This window comes from Episyrphus balteatus, chromosome 1 (genome assembly GCF_945859705.1).
Source record: "Episyrphus balteatus chromosome 1, idEpiBalt1.1, whole genome shotgun sequence".
Taxonomy (NCBI): domain Eukaryota; kingdom Metazoa; phylum Arthropoda; class Insecta; order Diptera; family Syrphidae; genus Episyrphus; species Episyrphus balteatus.
The window spans coordinates 141976774-141997759 of record NC_079134.1 but is presented as its reverse complement, the minus strand read 5'-3'; the positions used below and the strand labels follow the sequence as shown (position 1 = coordinate 141997759).

Genomic DNA, 20986 nt, shown 5'->3' with positions numbered 1-20986 from the left:
AAATACATGAGCGACATATATTCGAAAAAACCCTTTGGAATAAGAGACTTTTAAATCGGGTTTTATTCAGAACAAACTCGCTTTACGTCCTGGGACGTTGCTACGGTAATAGGTTTAATAACATTAAACAAAACAAATAAAGCCAAAATTGAGCGACATTCACAGGTACCCTTTTGGGTTATCCGAAGACTTCGTCACGTTACAGGCCGTCACTTTGACGACTGTTGTACAAACTAGGAAAAATTCTTGTCACTAAACACACTATTAAACTACTAATATCACGCAGGTATCTGACCAGAGGAAGTTCAGTTCAGACCAACAGTTCCTTCTGACCAAAATGATCAGTGATAACAGTTTTTTGTCTTTCTTGGCCAAAACCACACTTAACCATATTTTCACAAACATAAAATTTTTCAATAGAAAGCTCTGCATTCCTTCTTTATAATAAAATTTGAGAGATAATCTACCGATCAGAGAAAATCGCTATAAACTTTTTACGCACCTGTTATCGTTTTTGTTTTAATTAAAGAACGTACGAACTTTTGTCAGGATGTAGGTATAGATGCTGGTATAAGAAACTGACATATAACATACTATTTAAATAATTTAAAATCTCAACATTAGCACACGTTTCATTTAATATGTCCTCAAGCAATAACCCCTATTTTCTCAAAATAAAAAAAAAGACATAATGAAAAATCATAAACTTGTCATAACTGAAATTCACTGACACTGACACACTGTGGCCCGCTAAATATTCTGTTTCATCTCTGTATCAACTTTGATGAATCGAAAAAACATCAAGACCTGTAATTATTTCTGAAAAAAATTAGACAGATGTTGGGCGGTCCAACATCAGTCGCATGCTGGTATATCAGCACGAGAGTGTCCTTCCACATATTCATATTTTCCATGTTTGCAACAATAGCAAACTGAAAGGACTCGCTATATTTTGCATCGATTATTTCTTTTGTTAGTCGATTATTCGATAACACGGCGACCTCATGTGGTGTTTGACTGTTTAAAAAAAAAAACGGCGAATTAGTTTATAAGATTACTCCAAATCAAATTGAGTGTGTAAAAAGCGAGTATATCTTTGATGAAATATAAACAGTTGTTGTATTATATCGAACAACATCTCCTTTTTTATATGAGGACAAATTGCCTTGGGGTATTTTTTTTGCGACAACATAATGTCAGTTATGAGTTATGGTGTTGTAATTATTTAAACAGAAAATCAATCTTATCCTATTAAATGAGAGAGCGAAAAAGAGAGAAAGATCATATACTCCTCTGATGTGACTGTGTGACAAGTCAAAAAAAAAAAAAAAGTGTCCTAAGGATAACCAACCATCATCATCATCATGATGGCGATGTCATCAGGACTTTTTTTTTTATTTTTTATATATAAATATAAAATTCTTCCCCATTTTCCACGCGAACAGTGCAGATTTTTTAATGGAGAAATAAATTGATAAACAATGCAGGATAATACCTTTAAAGCTTTCGTTCCGCTAAATGACTTTTAAATTGAATTTCGTCGCGAGTTGTATGGGAGAAATCCTTGCTCTCTAGCTGACTGGCTTGTGGATGGTGTGTCCCTGGTCCTCGTTTCTGATGGGCAAAACAACAAAAACAAATATTATAATAATAATAAATTCAAAGTGAAGAGTGAAGGGTGCTTTTGTATATTTATAAGTGGAAAAATGGTCTGTAAGTCCGAAGCCAAGTTTTGCGAGAGATTCATCAGTGTTTTATATTAATAGCGTTATTAAATTGTCAAGAAAAAAAAAACACAAATTACATTTCAAACAAAAATAAAGAGAAAAAGGATAAACTTAATTCTAGAAGAGGGTTTGGAAATTGAAAGAGTAGAAGACTGATTTGAGGGTCGTTTTTTGGGACTTGTCAAATTTGTGCAGTTTAATAACTTTTTGCTTCTTATTTCGTTCATTGAATTATTTTGATGAGTGATAACTAATAAAATATTGTTTTATAGTCTTTGAACAACAACAGAAACGTGAAGGTGCTAACACCAAGTTCTTATGACTAGAGTTACAGCTGTTTCCGATCCGATCTTCAAATTCTTTTATTTATTAGCAATTTTTCATTTTATTCGAAAAATTATTTCTGTCTGTTTTATTCTGGAAGGATATGAATTCTTTGGAAGATAGGTGCAATGTTCTTTTAGATGATCATTTTTTATCGGTCGGTCGATAAAATTCTACAAAATGTATCTTTTTTTCTCCTTCAAATATTTTTTTGAAAATTTGAAAGATTTGACTTTCCTGAATATAAATCTTGTTTCTGACCATTTTACAATTTTTTTAAATGATTTTTGAAAAATATTATCAGTTTGTAGAAAATAACCCTTTTAGATTCCGTTGACCTTGTCCAAAAATAGAACTATTGATCGTATTCAGCTCAATTTTGGAGGATTTATTTTTCATAACATGATCTATCATATGACATGACAAATTTGTATTTATTAATTAAAGTTTACACACATTTTAAGATATTAATTGAAAAAAATAGCAAAAATATTGAAATCCTGCAGTTTTTAGTAAGTCCCACGTGAACAAAAACACTTAAACTATGGAATATGTTTAAGTTTGTTTTTAGAAAATATCAAAAAAAAAAAAAAACTACTAAATGTCAAAAAACGAGAGCTGACCGAATTTTATTGAATTCAAATTCAAAAATAAGTTTTTTATTATTTTAAGCTGGATTTGTTGAAATTTCGAAACTTCTGCAATAAGTGACTTGTTGGCCTGGGGGATTAGCAGTCTTAACACCATTTGGATTGACTTGAATATGAAGTTTAAGGATTGAAGCCCTTTGTTTCTCAATTTAATTGCATTTTACCCTTCTCTTCTAAATCCAAATTACAATTTTCTAGTTGTATTTAAATAAAAATAAGTCTTATTAGCACCCAAACTCAATTGAAAACAAAAAAGTCTAACCATACCGGAGGGGTGTGTAGTCGCCTTTAAAGCAAAATACCATACCTTCCAAAATAATTTTCATCATTTATATTTTATTAGCATATAAATATGAAAATCAAAAAAAATGAAAATATCCTCCCACAAAAAATGCCCACTAAATTGTATCTATTGAATTCACAAATGTTACCAAACATTATTTCACCGCACTTAGGCATAAAAGTCAAACCAAAAGTAGCAAAAATACCTTAAGGGTAAAATATGAGTGTTATAATGATGTTTTATTTCTATAACGTAATAACGTGGGCGTAACTGTCCCTTCCCTTTAGGCATTCCAATATAAAAGAAAATATATCAAATTTCTATAACCAGTTCGTTAAGGGTTTTCTATTTTCAAATTTGGTTAAAAATTTTACTAGTTTCATTAAAATAAAGTTTAAATAGTATTTGGTTGAAAAAAAAAACTTTTTTTAAATAAACTTTTGGAGAAAGAAAAATAGACAGCTGATTACACTGGTCGGCAAAAATAAAAAAAAAAGTCGGGAGCAAGAACTTTGTAAAGTGATTGACTTTATTGTGCTGAATTCAAAACTGTTTACAGTTTTGTTCTATCACGTCTGGTTTTTGAGCTATACTCATCTCTATTTTCAATACTTGTCTCAAAAACTAATTTTCAATGAAGTTCTTTTTAATGTTTAATCGAAAAAATACATTTTTCTTTAAAATCCAAATCAGAAGTAGCAAACTTGAATAGGGATCAAAAAAACCATTCATTGTGATATGTACTAAGGTTTTGAGATATCATACGTTTCTTTTTGCAATATCTTTGAGAAAAAAAATTAATTTTGAAAAAATGTAAAATATATTTAGGACAATAAGATATTGCGTTTTGAAATTGCATAAGAAGATTTGCAAAAAAATATTTTACAGTGGTGTAATGTGACGTCAAATGTACCCAAAAAACGCGTTTTTGACCTGTTTATATTCAAGTACTTCAAGAACGTGACGTGCCAGTGAAATTTTGACTTCGGATTCGGACTTATGGTTTGGTTCTAGCACTATTTTCGTTGCCGACCAGTGTTATTAATTTTCATTTACATTTGCGGGAGTTCAACTACTTCACGATATCCTTAATTTTAACAAGAAAAGTATATTGCCTTTTAGTATTCAGTGGACACTAGACATAAAAATAGTATCACCAATCGGAGTCTGAAAAACAAAAGAAGTGAGGTCACGTCTGTCTATATTTAGACAGTCCGGTGTGACTTGGTAGTGCTTTTCATTAATTTCGGTTTAAACATTTTTCACACTGCAGAAAGATTTTCGATGTCCTTAGGTTAAGGACAATTTTATTAACAAAACTATTTTCTTTTTTTTTTTTTTGAAATTTCTATACCCTCTTGAACTTCGTCAGTGTTTATTCACCGAAAAATGACAGTACTTTTATTTTATTTATATATTTTTCCTTATTAATATGTCAATAAAAAAGCAAGCAAAACTGAAAAAAAGAATTTAAACAAATTTACAACAAAATAAAGTTCGATGCTCAACTCTTTTGTTTAAAAGACCCATGCTCAACAGCGTTTATTTTTTTTTTTTTTTGGTCGAGAACTTGAAGTCGATGATTAATGAAGATTTTTATGGGAATTGCAGTTGAATAATATGAAACTTATTTAAACCAGATACCTTACGATATTTGAAAAACCATTTTATGATAAATGCTCAAATAATTTCTTCACAAATTTTTATATCAAAGCAGATCATATGAGATTTTTTAAGCATACAAAAATAGAAAACTGTGGAGGAGGAGAACCAGGATAGGCACTCGTTTACTGCTGTTTCAAGGCTGGAAGAGAATCTGTTTTTTTTTTTAGAGGTAATTTAACATTAAAAATACCAACTTGTATATGCCTACTGATCTTTCACGTTTTAATAGTAAAATAAAAGAAAAAACATAAACACCTAGAGTACCTATTGCACTGCTAATTTTTAATAAGTTCCCACATTGTTTGACAGGTTCGTTTGTTTCTCACAAAATGTTATCAAAACACTAAATGCAGACACCTTTTACTTAATTTTCCTATTTTTTTTTTAACTGAGTTCCTATTTAAAACAAAAAAGGTGCTACCTTTTTCATTCTATTTTTATTTTCACAAAATATGAATATTATGATTAAATTAAACTCCTTTCAGGATGCTAATTAAAAACCTAATAACTCAAAATTGTGTTTAACTCTTTTTTTCATTTTGGAAAAGTTATCTTCATTTTCTTGTTAATTTGTTTTCAAAATTAAATTCTATTCCATCTTCGTTGAAATGTCCTTTTCTTAATTATTGCGTGTTTATATTTATCTATTTATATAAATATTATCTCTTCAAGTAGACACAATTATCATAAAAAGGATATTTGAAATTCTGTTGAGAAAAACAATTTGGCGCCCAGTCGTCAGTCAGAGTAGTATTCAAAAATAGAAAACAATATCCTGTTGGTGTTGCATTATTATTACAAAAATAATATCCTTCAAGGGGAAATTATTATTTTGCAATGTTTTAATTTGTTTTTCTTGACGACAATAATCACAAACACCTTGATTACCTACGTTCCCTATTTTACCACCTTGATGGAGATGAAAAGTGAGAAGAAAAAAAAAATCATTCATTTAACAAACAAGATCCTTTAAGGATCATTCTTATTTCTACAGACAAAATCCTGATCACATTTCACGCACCGACAAATCAAGGCTTGACATAAAGAAAACATCCTCTCCAAGTGAATTAGAGTGTGAGTCCTTAAATGTCTTATTGGTCGTTTTTTTTTTTTAGTGTCCTTTGATTTACTTTTCCAATGTGTTAATATGAGTGTATGTGTGAGTTCCCAGATTGTGTTAGTCGCATTTTGTAAACAATTTGGATTTAAGTACTTATAGGCAAGGACGTGTTATGCATGTAATTCCCTTTTTTTTTTTTTGAATAGGTGTGCAATCTAACGCACATTTAAGTCATAATACTTTTTGAAAAAAAAGGATACCCATCGACACCTCTGATGTAAGGACACAAAACACTCTCCTCTCGAATGATGCGCATAATGATGTTTACACTTCAGGACGACCTTTATTTTGGTGCTGGAATAGGTTACTAATAACACATAATATGACACGAGTGGTAAGGATGTGTTTGAAAATACTCGTTTTGTAAACAGATTGTCCTTCAGGATGCGGTGGTTGTTTGAAGGGTAAGGTATTGCGATTTGGTGTTTTTTTTTTTAAGAGTGTTATTTTTTATTTAGATTTTTTTTTCGTTTTGTTTTGTTTATGTGTAAGAGATACTCAAATTCTATGATCAGATGAACAAATAAATGGAACAATTGTAAGGAGGATTTTGCGGTTGATTGCGTTTTTTAGTGCACCAGGATTTAGTTGAGTTTGAGGTAGGAAATGTGTTGAAAATCCAACTGGAATAATGTACAGTTAACAACATAATTAGTTTTGAAATTTAAATAAAACTCAAAGAGACAGCTGATTAGAAAAATTAGGCTCTTATGTGGCGGTATTTAAAACCGACTCCTAAAAAAATTTGTAATATTCTAACCTTATAATAACGTAATTAACCTTTTCAATGTTCCAATTTTAGAAAAGTTCAATATTCTCTGCTAACAAAATCTCCCGAATGGCTCCGAAACCCTCAAACCCTAAACTGAATTATTTTTCAATAAATAAAAGTTCAAAGTAACAGAAACAGTAAAATGAAAAAAAAAAAAAAACTATTTCAATGATACCGTTAAAATTTTTTTCTAAAAGGCAATTCGTACCTATATAAGAAAAAAAAATCCTCTAAAACAAAAGTCGGAAATTTACATCTCGTACACTTTTGATGCTCTTCAGCATCCCAGTATACCAACGTCACACTCATCATCACATCTTTTTTTTTTAAAGTGAATTTTTTTTTGCCAAATATATACACTTCATTTAGCCTGCGGCTTTAGGGTGTGTAGGTTATTCACATTGTGGGGGGTGTTTTGATAAAAACAAATTTGAAATTACATTTCAATTTGCGACAACCCTTGTTGGCTGCAGGCCAAACGCAAATACAGTGTCGCATATAATACTCTCGAGTTTTATTCACGTGATTTTCTAGTTTTTTTTTTTTTTTTTTTTGTTTTTGGTCGAAAGGATGTTCGATATGATGAAACGAAAAACCATCGAATAAATCACACGGAAGGGGATGTTAAAAGTGTATTTTTATACGAGGAGGTATGGTGTTGGTACATGGAATAATTTCGTTCTATATGGATTAGAAAAGTAACCTTGTTCCGGTTGACACACACACTTGTACAAACAACCAAGGGTGTATTGGAATAAAAATCTATTGGGCAGTCATAGTAATTTGAGACTCATCACAATTGGGAGGTACACAAAGTTAAACGACGACAACGATGTTAGATTTAATCTTGGTCTATGATTTTGACAGGGACATTCAGCTCCTTATTATCCTGATTATACTTTACATGCGTACCCAGTTCATATAGTTTGTATTCCGCTTCTAATAATTAAGTCAAGTTTTGTGTGTCTTAACTTCTTTGATGAGATATGTTTTTGTCACATCCGCAATGTCCTTCAAAAACAAAAACCCACTTTTAGATTGTCCTGATCTTTAAGTTTGTTTATATACCTTTCGGTGTGTTCTAGGATCATTTTCTTGAAAGTGGATAATTAATTCACACAGCAGGAGTGGCCTAATTGCCAGATTATGAAATGTCATTCAACTGTAATGAGGTTTCAAACTTTTGGTATATAGAAGGACCGCACTCAGATCCTTTTTTAGGATTGTTCTTTCTTAAGTTTTATTTTTTTTTTCACATTTTTTCCTTTTTCGTTTTAGCTATGATGGTGATGGTGGTGGTGGTGGTGGTGGTGGTGGTATAGGAAAGGTTTTATTAAGAAGGAAGAAAGTTTTCCTTACAAATTATTTTCTATTCTTTTCTGGATGACCGTTTTGTGTGGACAGGAGGAATGGTTTTTCTAGTTTCCTCTGTGATGGACTTTAATTGTGATGAAAGTAATTATAGTGACTTATTTCTTGATCTCCGTTTGGATATTAATTTAAATTGGTTTTAATCGCAGTTTGTGAGATGTAAGGTAAAAGAAAAATAAAGGAGACACACAAGGAATCAAACATTGCTTATAAAAATCTCCTAGGAAAAGCTTGTAGCTTTAAGTTATGAAAATTATTTGATTCTTGTTCAAATAAATTAAAAAAATACAATACAAACAGATACGGACACATTTTAAAACAACCGTTGGGTGTCTTCAATTCTATATGAAGTTCGTGTGTCAGCTCTTTTATATATCTTATACTTATCAAATGAAATGAAAGAAACAACTATATATCATAAATTGTTTACCAGCGCACATAGAGGTATTTCAGCAGGGATCGGGTCAAAATTCTGGCTTCAAAATTCTGCTTTTCAAAATTCTGCTTTTTCAGCGAAAATTCTGTTTTTCAAAATTCTGCTTTTTTTCTATTCTGTTTTTCAAAAATCTGCTTTTTAAAATTCTGCTTTTCAAAATTCTGCCAGCATTATATTTGAACAAAAAATTCTGCTAATTCTGTTTTTTTTTTTATAGCATATGCGCTGGCTAAAGAAAAATACACCTCATTAATGTAATTCAACATTGGTACTTTCCTAAATTTTTTTATTTAAGTGTCGCAAATATTTTTTGAAATGCATATACTGACTTTCTTTTAAATAAAATATGTATACTAATTGGAACCGATGTTGTATATTTCTCTCTTATTCAAATTTTTGAATTATTCATCTTTATTTGATAAATTAATAAATTTTTAGTTATTTTCGGAAATGTTTAATATTAAAAACCTTTTCTTAATATTTTCAAATTTATTCATTTATAAAACAAAAATTAATTCACATTTAAGAAATGACAAGTAATCAAATAAGCAGATAATTTTTTAAAAAGATGATTTTACAGAATTCTGCAAAAAATTAAAAAAGGGTTTGGAAAATGTTAAAAATCGCGCGCTTTTTAACATTTTCCAAACCCTTTTTTAATTTTTTGCAGAATTTTGAAAAACAGAATTTTGAAAAACAGAATTTTGAAAGCAGAATTTTAAAAGCAGAATTTTGTAAAGCAGAATTTTGAAAGCAGAATTTTGAAAGCAGAATTTTGACAAAAGAATTTTGACCCCGGCAGAATTTTGACCCCAACCCATTTCAAGAATCTAAGCGGCCAAAATTATTTTTTAATTTTTTATTTTATAACACGCAAATTACAAAAATCAGTTGTCTTTTCTACAAAAAATATTTTTTTTTTGAAAAAAAAATTTTTTCGTGAATTTTTTTTTTTTTTTTTTGAACAAAAATTTAAAAAAATATTTTTAAATGCCCAATATCTTTACAAAATTATTTGATTACGAGAGAAAAAATTGAGATTATAAATTTTTTAAATACTAATTATGCAAATATATTAAAATTTTCTATGTGCTTTAATTCGCGCAACTGCGCTATTCCACGGCTAAATTTATCTTAGGCCTCTAAATTTTCATATTAATAACAATTATTTCGGGATCTAACAGGATCCGTAACCAAATATCTTATCATACAAAAAATTCTTTAAAAAAAAAAACTTTATTTTGGACACTTTTTGACGATCACCAAAAAAATATTTAAATAAAACGTATTTCATAAAATAAATTGTTTTTGAATAGTCACATACTTGTATTTTCAGAATCCATCACTATTTTAATCAGAAAAAAATTAATCACTTAAATTTTGAATAAAAAGCTAACAATTTCTCAAGACCGCACAAATCAGTCACGTGCCACGAAAATTCAATGATGAAGTTCAGACAATTTTTTTTTTTTATTTCTAGCAATTGGAGAAGAGTGGGGTTTTAGCCTATTGTTTGTTGGAGTGTCTCATACTTGTGTAACTCAATAGTAACAGCTATTTGTTTACTTTAATATTTTGACTTTTGGCCGCGTAGATCACGCAAATACCTCTACGTGAAGCGGTGAATGGCAAAAGTTGCCAAGTTGCGATTTGTTCATGTTCAACTTGCATTGACCTTTATTTCGGATTCTTGTCGAAAATGTCTTACCACGACCGTCCGCAGCCCAGGTAATTCTATAGCTGGTGCTATGTTGACAAAAATGGTAATGAAATAGCTTTGTAAGTTAAAGAATGTTAAATTAAGCATGAACTGATTGATTTTACCATGCGACTATTTTCTGACCTTTTAGTGGTAAATGGCATCGCCCTTCATTTACTTGTCAGTCGTGTTAGTCAGAATGTCTCTAAGATTTTTTTTTCAACTTCCCAAAGGTAGTTTTAAATGACAGGAGTAAAGCCACCGTATGTTAGCCCTTTCTACAGACAGTCTCTTCTTTTCACGGTGTAGTTGCCTTTGCCCAATTTTGTCCATTCTTCTAACTCTGCTATTATGAATATATTTATTTACAAGACCCTTAGTTTGAGATTGTGCATCTAAAGCTTTTTTAAAGGTATTTTTGAATTTGAAAAGAACGATTTCTGTTTTTTTCAGTTATCAGTGTTGTAGTACTTAACTTGATGAAGTTATCTAATAACTCTATTAAAGATGTGTTGGAATATCTTCTGTAAGGAAAAAATCCATTTCATAATAATCTCATGCTGTGATATAGCGATCTAATTTCAAAAGGATCAATACCACAAGATGTTAACGCCTGGTGACAATAAAATACATACATATTTCATATTTTCAAAACTACTTTGCCATAGATAAGATTGAAACTCGTTGTTCATTTAACAATCGTTAATCCATCTAATCCTTGTATAATGGGTAAGCAGATTGTTCCTGCCAAACATCCGATTTCAAGACAGCATTCCCTACATTTCCACATATGTGCGTACAAGAAAACCTCATATCCTACAACAAAGAATATTGTATTTGCTACTGTTTGAAGCGAAAAAGCCACTAATCCTTGCATTGTTATTTGTATGTTTTTATGATGATCACACATATGCTTTTATAGAAAAAAAAGTGAAGGCGTTTTTAAAACCACATCGCACAAGAGAAAGAGCTTGGTATAACGACTCATGATCAGATAACATTCTTTAGAAATTTTACAGAATTCTGAATAATAAAAAAAAGAAAAGGATTTTTTGTTTGTTATCAGAAGAATAAAATCGAAGGTAAGTACCCAGGTCCACATGAAAATACCAAACATACAAAAATGTAACCACCATCAAGCTAGTTTTCAAAAATTGATATCACCCTTGAATATAACTTTATTTTTTGTATAGAAAAATTAGACCCAGGATATCCTGAGTATTTTAAAATTTTAAAGATTTTTTTTTTTCTCAATTGAGTTACTAAATCGACCCTCGTATTTTCACAGCGTGCCGTGATCAATAAATAACGACAAAATGTAACGAAATATACATTCATCCAAAGATCGACTATACGACATATAGAATAATAGGAAATCACAAATTATAGGTTTTAATTCCATAAATTGGTTTGTTAGAATTGAAAAAATACGAGTATATTGTCAAGAGGGATGCTTGTTTGTAACCGAAGGCGAATTCATTCAAATGTATACAACAACTCTTGGTCCTTTGGCCTTTGTGTCAAAAATAAAAAAAAAACAACACACATATACACGCAATTATGTGCTTAGATACTTTAAAATGAATATAAGGTCGCAAAATAATTACTAGTTATGGTCCGTATGTGCTTATTAAAAATAAGCTATTTTGTATGGGTAAGGATCACTTATATAAAAGGTTACCTCTTGCATTTTATAACAAGATCAAAATTTGTTTTTATCCAAAAACAAGATTTATTTATATCACAGTAATCTCAAGCAATTTTTTCCAATTTTTTTTTTTGCTGTCAAGAATTTCAGTTGACAGCCCAAGTAACAATTAAGCTTTCATAAGCTATTTTTTGGTTTTCATAACAAGAAGGACAGGTCTTATGCAAATCATTTTGGCGCATTTTACCGAAATTGCATAGGACTTCCCTTCACAGGTAATCCACAAGCTAATAGCTTGTGACAAACAGCTTCCTGCAGAGGGTTTATCTAATACACAAACCGGATTACTTGCGTAGGATGTTATAATAAGGCCTTATAGAAGTTGTTGAAGGTGTTGTTGAAGGTGTTGTAGAAAATGTTGAATTTATGCATAAAAAAAGAGAATTTATTGAATTTTATTTCATTTTTTTTTTTTTTTTTCATTTTTTCATTTTCTTTTGATTTTTTCTGTTTTACATTGTCTGCATATTATTTTTCCTATTTTGTTTCTTTTCCTTTTTTGGAAATTACACTGCTTTTTCTGTTGTTTTGAAATGATGAGAATGTTATTTTAATTGAAAAAGAACACATTTTTTGCATCCTTACAGGTGAAAAACATTGCATACTTACAAGAACCTCTTGGACAGGTCTTATAGAGGCCTTCTGTCACTTGAAAATACAAGGCTTCTTTAGAACGGTTCAAACAGGTCTTATAAAGGTCTTCTTTAACTGATATTATTTACAAGGTTTCTTCTTAACACTTCTAGATAATCTTAAGGAGACCTCCTTTCTTTCCAAAATGGATGACTTACGTAAGTAAGCCTTAAACTAAACGTATACAAACTATAGCTTGTCGAATCGAACAAAATGGACCTTATGCAAGTAAAATTGTTACTTGGAAGTGGTCGTTATGGTTAATAATACTAATACTTACTGCTTGTTCTTTCAATAAAGTTCTCCAAAAAGCAAATTTTTGAAGTTATACTTCTTATGGGAGGGTGGGTATGAAAATTTACTTTTTGACAAGAATGTCAAAGGGATTATGACGCGATCACCCTGGGTAGCAGGGCTGTCGTTTCACCTTTAGAGTAGGCAGTACTTTAGTATTTAAAAATGCAGTACGCCGTAGTACGGCAAACATAAAACACACAACACGTTGCAAGTTACATGTTTCATGTGGCAAGTTGCATGTGGCAAGTCGTATGTGGCAAGTTGCATGTGGCAAGTTGCGTGTGGCAAGTTGCATGTGGTAATTTCCATGTGGCAAGTTGCCAGGGTTGCAAAAAGCTCACATTTCAGCTCAGCTCACAGCTCAGCTCAAATTTGAGCTAGGTACCATAGCTAAGCTCATTTGAGCTGAGCTGAAAGTGAGCTGAGCTGAAAGTGAGCGCCCCAACTTCCAACGCCTATATCTCGGAATTTTGATAAAAATGAAAAAAAATTTTTTGATGCCAAAAGGTAGCGAGGACTCTAACCTACATTTGGGTACAACTTCCATCCCTGTAGGTGCACGCGTTCTCAAACCGGGTGAACTTAAAGGTAAAAAAAAAGTTAAGCCCGATTCTGAAAAAATAGGTATGATATGGCGGTTTAACATGGAAGATGATTTTTTAAAAATCTGAGAATGTGCAAAGCGTAGGCCCATGACACAAGCTATCATTTGGCATCACTCCCAAAAATTGCTCTAAAGTGGTTTAGCTTCCAGGAGCGTTTAAAGATTCGGGAATTTTTCGAAAAAAAAATTTACCCCAACTTTCAAAACCGATTTTCTCGGAATTTTGAAAAAAGTCGAAAAACCGGATTCTACCGGAATTTTTTTTTTGATAAAAAAAGAAATATTTTACTAAAAAAATAGAAATATGTTTACTATCAAAAACACCAAGAGAAAAGATCACGAAAAATTATCTGTCTTATTTATAAAAATATCTTTGTGTTAAAATAATTCCATTAATAACTAGAACCAAACATCTTAAGCTATGGTGTTTTATAAAAGTTTAAAATATCTTCATATTTCATTATACTTTCCAAATAAAAATCAATGTATCCTTTCACCCATCACAGCTCAGCTCAGCTCACTTTACCTTAGCTCACCCAACAGCTCAGCTCAACCATCAGCTCAGCTCAAATGAGTTAACCATATATAGTACGTTCTGAACCGCACAACATGAGTAAAGTTCACAGATTAAATTGAAAACTACATGGACGCAAGGAGGATGAAAGAATTAATTTATTGTTCACTTGATAAAAATGTAAAAAACGAAGTGTGGATTAATTAATTTAATAATAGAAATTAAAAATATCAAATGAAATTCATTTATATATGTATACTGAATGAGAAGTATAACTTCAGTCGAGTGTACATGTGTACACACACTCTTTTTTTTATTTCAATGGCAGCGTTTTGTTTTAATAACTCCAAACAATTATTTCATATTTTGAACCAAAATATACAATAAAAATTAAAAATCGAAAAAATTTATCAGGAATATTTTTTTACATAACCTAAAAAATATTGACAAAAGTGAATCAAAAAAGTTGATTCAAAAATGTTTGACTTTTGAAAATTTCCATACAGCATTTCTTTAATTGAAACTTTTTTATTTAAGATAGTTTAGAAAAATATTGTCAAAAACGGAAACAGTAAAAAAAATCACATTTTTGTAAGTAGTTTTTCGAAAATACCTACAATGAGTTGTTTTACAACAAAGTCCTAAAAATTATATTGCTTGTAGTTTCTGGGAAATACCTTACATATTAAGAGATATATATCAAATTTTGTTACATTAATAGAAAGTCTGCTGTCGAAGAAACTTTATGTATTGTATTTTTCAAATGTTAAACAAATTCTAATAGCTACTAAAAAATTATAACTACTTCCGAAAAATACAGTAAATAAAATATAGGTATGTATGATATCAAAAACTGTCCCGATACTTGTGAATTGGAGTACCTGCTCATTTCTTCTTCTATTTCGTTTTTCAAATTGGGATATTTAAAAATAAAACTACTGGGGTCATTTTGATTGTTTTTTTTTTAATCACAAAAAGTGATGGGTTTCAACTTCCTGGTTGACACTTTGCAATTAGATTGATATATTTATGAATATAAACAATTTAAGTTTCCTAGATCATTTTCTATTCTCTATCAAGTTTTTGCGTCAGCTCTTTCGTTTTTCTTATTTTGAAGATGAAATTAAAAAAAGATATTTTATATATTTTTGCCACGTTCTTATTCAAGAGCATTTCTGTACATGCAATTCTTTTCTTTTTGTAGTTAAAACAAATAATAAAAAAAAAATGCAGCATATAACAGGCCATCATAAATATTGATTCATCAAATTTATCTACATTAAAGCAATAAATTTTAGATCTCGTTAACTTAACAAAAAAACTACAACAATCATTTAAAATCAAATAACACGTTTTTCTTCTTTAAAAAACCAAACAAATCCTTACATTATTTTAAAAATTGCAAATACTGCCTTGCGCTACATGCACCCCACTTAAATTTTGTTTGGTGTTTAACACAGTTTTAGTTTTTTTTTTTATTATTCCAATATAAGAGGTGGACTTTCCAACTCAAATAAACGATTAACCACAATTGAATCAGAATAATTTATGTGCAAACTAATGTGCAATCGCATTTTATAATCATGGCATTGCCCAAAATCGGATATTTCAATGATGTGTACCGCAGAGATAGAGAGTGCACACTAATTACGGGCAGTTATTGAAGAATTATTCCCAAAAAAGGTATTAGGTCCTCCAGTCTTCTCTATACCCTCTCTTGTATAGATATTATTTATTCCAAAAACTGAACTTTCGACCTAGGAAATGCATCAAAATACACAAACAAACAGATGTGAACAAACATACACAAATATATTTATACGTAGGTACACATTGGATAGATACTAATTTGCTACATTCATCATTTGAGCGTTGGACATCGGTCAAAATGTGGCTTTCTCTATATAGATTCTCCAATCAGGACAGTTTGTCATTGTTATATTTCGATTGGAACTTTAATTGGAAACTGTAATTGTCTATTCTGGATTTGAAAATTGAGATCAACGAATAAATTCTATGCCATTGGACATCATCATCATCATGGACCTGGTTCTGGTTCCTGCTGTTGTTTTGTATGTATTTCTCGATATATCTAACTGTATGTGGGTCTCTTTTTGCATGCATTCGAGTTTAGGCTCTATCCTACGCAAATTGCTGATGATTCTAAAGCAAGTGCTCAATAATGTTTTGGTTTTGTTCGCAAATTGTTTTGGGATTTTATTTACTTAAAGCAAAATACGGTTTCAAAATGCGGTGTAGATTGTGTGTATGTGTGTTTAATGCAGATAAATAAAACCAAATGCAAATGTGTATGGAGTTCAAAGAATTCATTCAATGCTTTTAATAGATTTGATGATTTTTTCAAATAATGGCCTAAATGATTTCCAATAAATAAAAAAATAACTGCAACCACTCTTATTCAACGATTTATTCTTGGTTGAGATTCAATTTATCTGTTTTATTTATTTTATTTATCATACATACTACATATCTAACTAAACTATGCGATTATATCTGTTAGGCAAAGTTCTTAAAAAACTTTTAATTTTTCTTTCCAGTCACGGTTTTAAAACTTCGCTGCATAGTTTGAATGTTGACAGAGTGACTAATTAATTCTAAAGTAAGAAATTATTTTACAACCCGCCAAGTAGATCGTTTCTTTAATTTGAATTGAATAATATAAGGAAAACAAAAGAGCTGACGTGCGAACTTGTTATAGTTTCAAAAACACACAATGTTGTTAAAATTGTGCATAGCTATAAATAATATTCGTATGTATTTTATTTCTTAACTTGTATCGTATAACCATTGACAAGCTCAAAATTACAACATCTTCTTAGAAGATAATATAAAAACCACCATTTTATCACTCACTAAAAGTTCTAAAATAATAATTTAACTGGCTTACATCAAATGAGCCCCTTTTTTGCATTCCCACTGCCAATATATTGTGTTGTCATCAGAAAAAACATTGTAAGCAGGTTAGTTGGTTAGTTTGTGTGTCAGTTGCAAGTGAGGCTATTAGTAATTAGTAGTACCTACCAGTTTTTGTGGTGGGTACTAATTCCGAATTTCATCATTTCTTGAAAAAAAAACACCCTTTCACTCAAGATAATTTTAGTACTTTTTATAGATTCTTAATTATTTTTATACCAACCAAAACTTGTTCAAAAAGTTTTAAAAATTAATAAAATTTAAGATAGCTGTTATGATACCTTTCTCACACACAACTTAACCTATATCAAAAAAACACCCTTTCACCAAAAATAATTTTAAGAACTTTATGAATTCTTTGTCCTTGCTTTATCTAAGACCTTCATCCCGAATTTTATCAGTGTACCATATTTTTCACATGGGTTTCGGATGTATTTTACCTGTTGAAGTCAAAAAACAAGCAACCTAGTTTTTAATCGGCAATAACTTTTCTTAGAGCAATCGTATTGACTTTATTTTTATGTCATTAGATTCACCATCAAAAAATACCTTGAAAACATGAGTCATATGATGATATTCGACAAACAATTTTTGTCAGTATATTTTTGACCTTTACCCCCTCCCTCTTTTCCGCGAAAAAAACACCCTTAAACACAACTTTTTTTGTACTTGGTTCTTATCCCAAAAGGAAACTTTTTGCCAAGTTTCATTATTGTAACACATTTTTTTTTTTTTTTTTATTTCTTGATTTTATGTACTATTTTACCTGTCCTAATACAAAATTTTATATTTTTACGGATTTAAAAAAGTATTGAAATTGACGCATCTGCCATCTATGTTTTCATTCGATATCTATTTTATTTAAGAAATTGAAATAATATTTTCGAAGTTTAGCTGTTATACAAAGCTATCTTACTCGAATGGTTGGTGTATCAACTAAATCTCGAATTTTCAATATCCGGTTGGAGTTCTCAATTTTTTTTTAATTTTTCATTCAAAACATAGATGGCCTCATAAATATTTTAATTTTTTTCCAAAGAAAATAAATAACAGTTTCCGGTTCAATTCAACAACCACCGAGTGTAAAGTTTTCATTCCGTTTTTATTAGCATTTGAAGTAATAGAACTTTAGTTTTATTGAATCAATGACTAAGCAGAACATTCATTATCGAGGGCCAACTTGCAAATAATATCTCAGAAAGATAGAATGACACAGATGTACAGCAAAAACAAACACAAAAAACTTAATGCTATTTTTCCACACACAATTTATTAATGTCCTCGGCAAATATAGACCAGTGCCGATGCCTTCAAAAACATTAAAGAGTACAAAAAAAATCATAGTAGGATGAAACCCATTGGAAAAGGAGGTGAATATGATGAAAATTAAAGGAAAAATAAATTACGTGCGAGCCGAGTTCGGGAAGTGGGTGGGTTGAGTTTTTAATGGTAAAAAATGGTATATCCCGATTTCCGGCAAAACTAGAAGTCCTATAGAAAAAAGTTGTATGACAAAGTTGTAAGTAATAAAAAGATCTACAACTTTTGTATCAACAATTTTTTCACATAACCTCAAAATTTATTTATTTTTTTTTTTATCTTTTTCAAAAACAAAAATTTTTCTACGAAATTTGATGAAAACTTACCTTATTATATCCCAAATACACTGTAATTTATTTGTTTTAAAATATTTATTTTTTAACCTTTTTTGACTTAATACCATAAAAACACCCTAATTTTCAATCGAAAATTCACGTGTCAAAATATCAGCTTTTTTCAAAATTAACATTAGTATACTATAGAACATATTTTAGTAGAATGCAAAAAATGGAAAAAGCTGCAATTCGAAAATTTTTTTTTATCATTGTTTACAATTTTGGCCTATTTATTCAAATTTACACTTTAATTACTCAAAAAACGAAGGATTTCATGTAATATTGATTAATGTTACGGTTTTTGAGTAATTTAAGTGTAAATTTTAATAAATAGTCCAAAATTTTAAAAAAATTTTCGAATTCAAGCTTTTTGCTTTTACCGAGAACATGTACTATGGTATACTAATGTAAATTTTTGTTTACACTATTGGAAAGTAGAGATTTTAACGAACAAAATACCCACCGATTTTTTGAAAAAAGCTGATATTTTGACACGTGAATTTTCGATTGAAAATTAGGGTGTTTTTATGGTATTAAGTCAAAAAAAGGTTAAAATAAATAAATTACAGTGTATTTGGGATATAATAAGGTAAGTTTTCACCAAATTTCGTAGAAAAATTTTTGTTTTTTAAAAAGATAAAAATAAAAAACAAAAACTCGGATTTTTTGAATTTTTCACTTAAATTTTGAGGTTATGTGAAAAAATTGTTGATATAAAAGTTGTAGATCTTTTTATTACCTACAACTTTGTCATACAACTTTTTTCTATAGGACTTCTAGTTTTGCCGGAAATCGGGATATACCATTTTTTACCATTAAAAACTCAACCCACCCACTTCCCGAACTCAGCGCGCCCGTAATTTATTTTTCCTTTAATTTTCATTATATTCACCTAATTTTCCAATGGGTTTCATTCTACTATGATTTTTTTTGGTTTCAAAAATTATCGACCCTGGTCTAATATGTATTTGTGTGGGAGAAAAAGATGGAGACTTCCTAAGATTTACGTAAAATATTAAATTTATTTTATTCTTTTTTTTTTTTAAGAATCAATTTTTGAAAACGGTTCAATGAATTTTTTTCGAAATTTAATTTTAATGTGTTGTTGTGTGGTAATGTGTTTCACCATACAAATTTGTATGGGAAATTTTTAACTCATACATAAAATTTTTTTTCTTTCGAGTTAAATCATCTATTTTTAAAATTTTTGATAATTCTGGTTGGAAATCTGGTACTTTTTTTTATATTTTATTTCGGTTTTTGAAATTATTAGCTGTTTTCGTAGTTTTTGCTTGTACGTTTTATTTTATTCTACTTAGGGCCATTTTTTCAATATTCAGATAAACCCCAGTTAAAGCTTATTCATAGGAATAAAAGTTTTTTTTTATATTGATATTTATTCTTTTGATAGTCTAATTGACGATTGAAAAATCAGGGCTTAAAGTAAGCAACCTATCACACAATTATTTTAAATGCAGTTTTATTGGTTTTTAAGTGCAAAAATGTGTGTAAAAATCAAAAATTTTAATTTTTTTAAATTTTTGTTTGAAATATTTTTTATACGTTTAAATTTATTTTTCTCGAATTACAAAAGACATGTTTTTTTATTTTTTATTGAATTTTGTTAAACAATTATCCACCTAAAAAATGACATCAAAAAAATTGAAAACAAAAAGGGTAAGGTATTTAATAATATTTATTTATTATTTTTCGTTTATTCCTTTTTGATTCTTTTTATTATTTTAAATAATGTTTCTGATATTATGTTTGTGAAGGGTGACACCTGGTCCACAAATCACATATATTTATTTATGTGAACAAATTCATTCGGAAATAAAAGCCCCTTATTTAGGCCCTAAACTTTCGATCTAGCAGGTGTCTCCCCCGAAAACATCACTTTGGGAAATAACGGATACCCTAATGTACAAGTACATGTACGAATCTAAGGATTTTCAATTTTTTTCTAATAATTCCTTTTTATAAAAAAAAATCAAACCGGTAGAAGGGGTCACTTGGAGCTAAAACCAATTTTTTGGGAAAACTGAGCTAGGATTTAACAAGGGAACGGGTCGTTATTCTGTATTCCTAAATTCTGTATGACCATAATTCTGTATGAACATAATTCTGTATTCCATTATTCCACTTTTCTATTATTCTGTATTTCAAAAATCTGTAAATCCAAAATTCTGTTTTTGGGACTCTGTATATTCCAAACATATGTATACCGTTTAGTCTTTCCTGTTAAGCAATTTTAATTCAATTAACAAATTAAGTATAAAAGTGTATAAGAGCCGTTTGGTAAAACGAAACTTAAAGATTTATGTTCTACATTATACCTCATGTGACAGTTTACGCAGAGGAAAAATTAGAGAATAAGAAATTATGTTCTACATAAATATTTAAGTTTCGTTTCAGACCTTGCAAAAAAAGACAAAAGCAAATAAAAAATAACAAAAAAAAAAACAAAATGATGAAATATGTATGAAGATTCTTGGCTAAATATTACTAGTATTTTGGTATTCAAGGTATGTCATTCAAATTCAATCCAATGGCTGTAAGTCATATGCAAATTAATTGGGGAGGTACTTGACTTC

General features: G+C 29.7%; 1 protein-coding gene across 1 annotated transcript in view; it reads left to right on the top strand.

Moving 5' to 3' along the window:
• The first annotated feature begins 1805 nt into the window (after nucleotides 1-1805).
• The window catches only part of LOC129916545 (uncharacterized), a 179509-nt gene continuing 160328 nt past the window's right edge, over nucleotides 1806-20986 (top strand). Inside the window, exon 1 of the mRNA XM_055996551.1 lies at nucleotides 1806-1818. The gene's annotated coding sequence lies outside the window, so the exon portion shown is untranslated. The remainder of the gene's footprint in view (nucleotides 1819-20986) is intronic.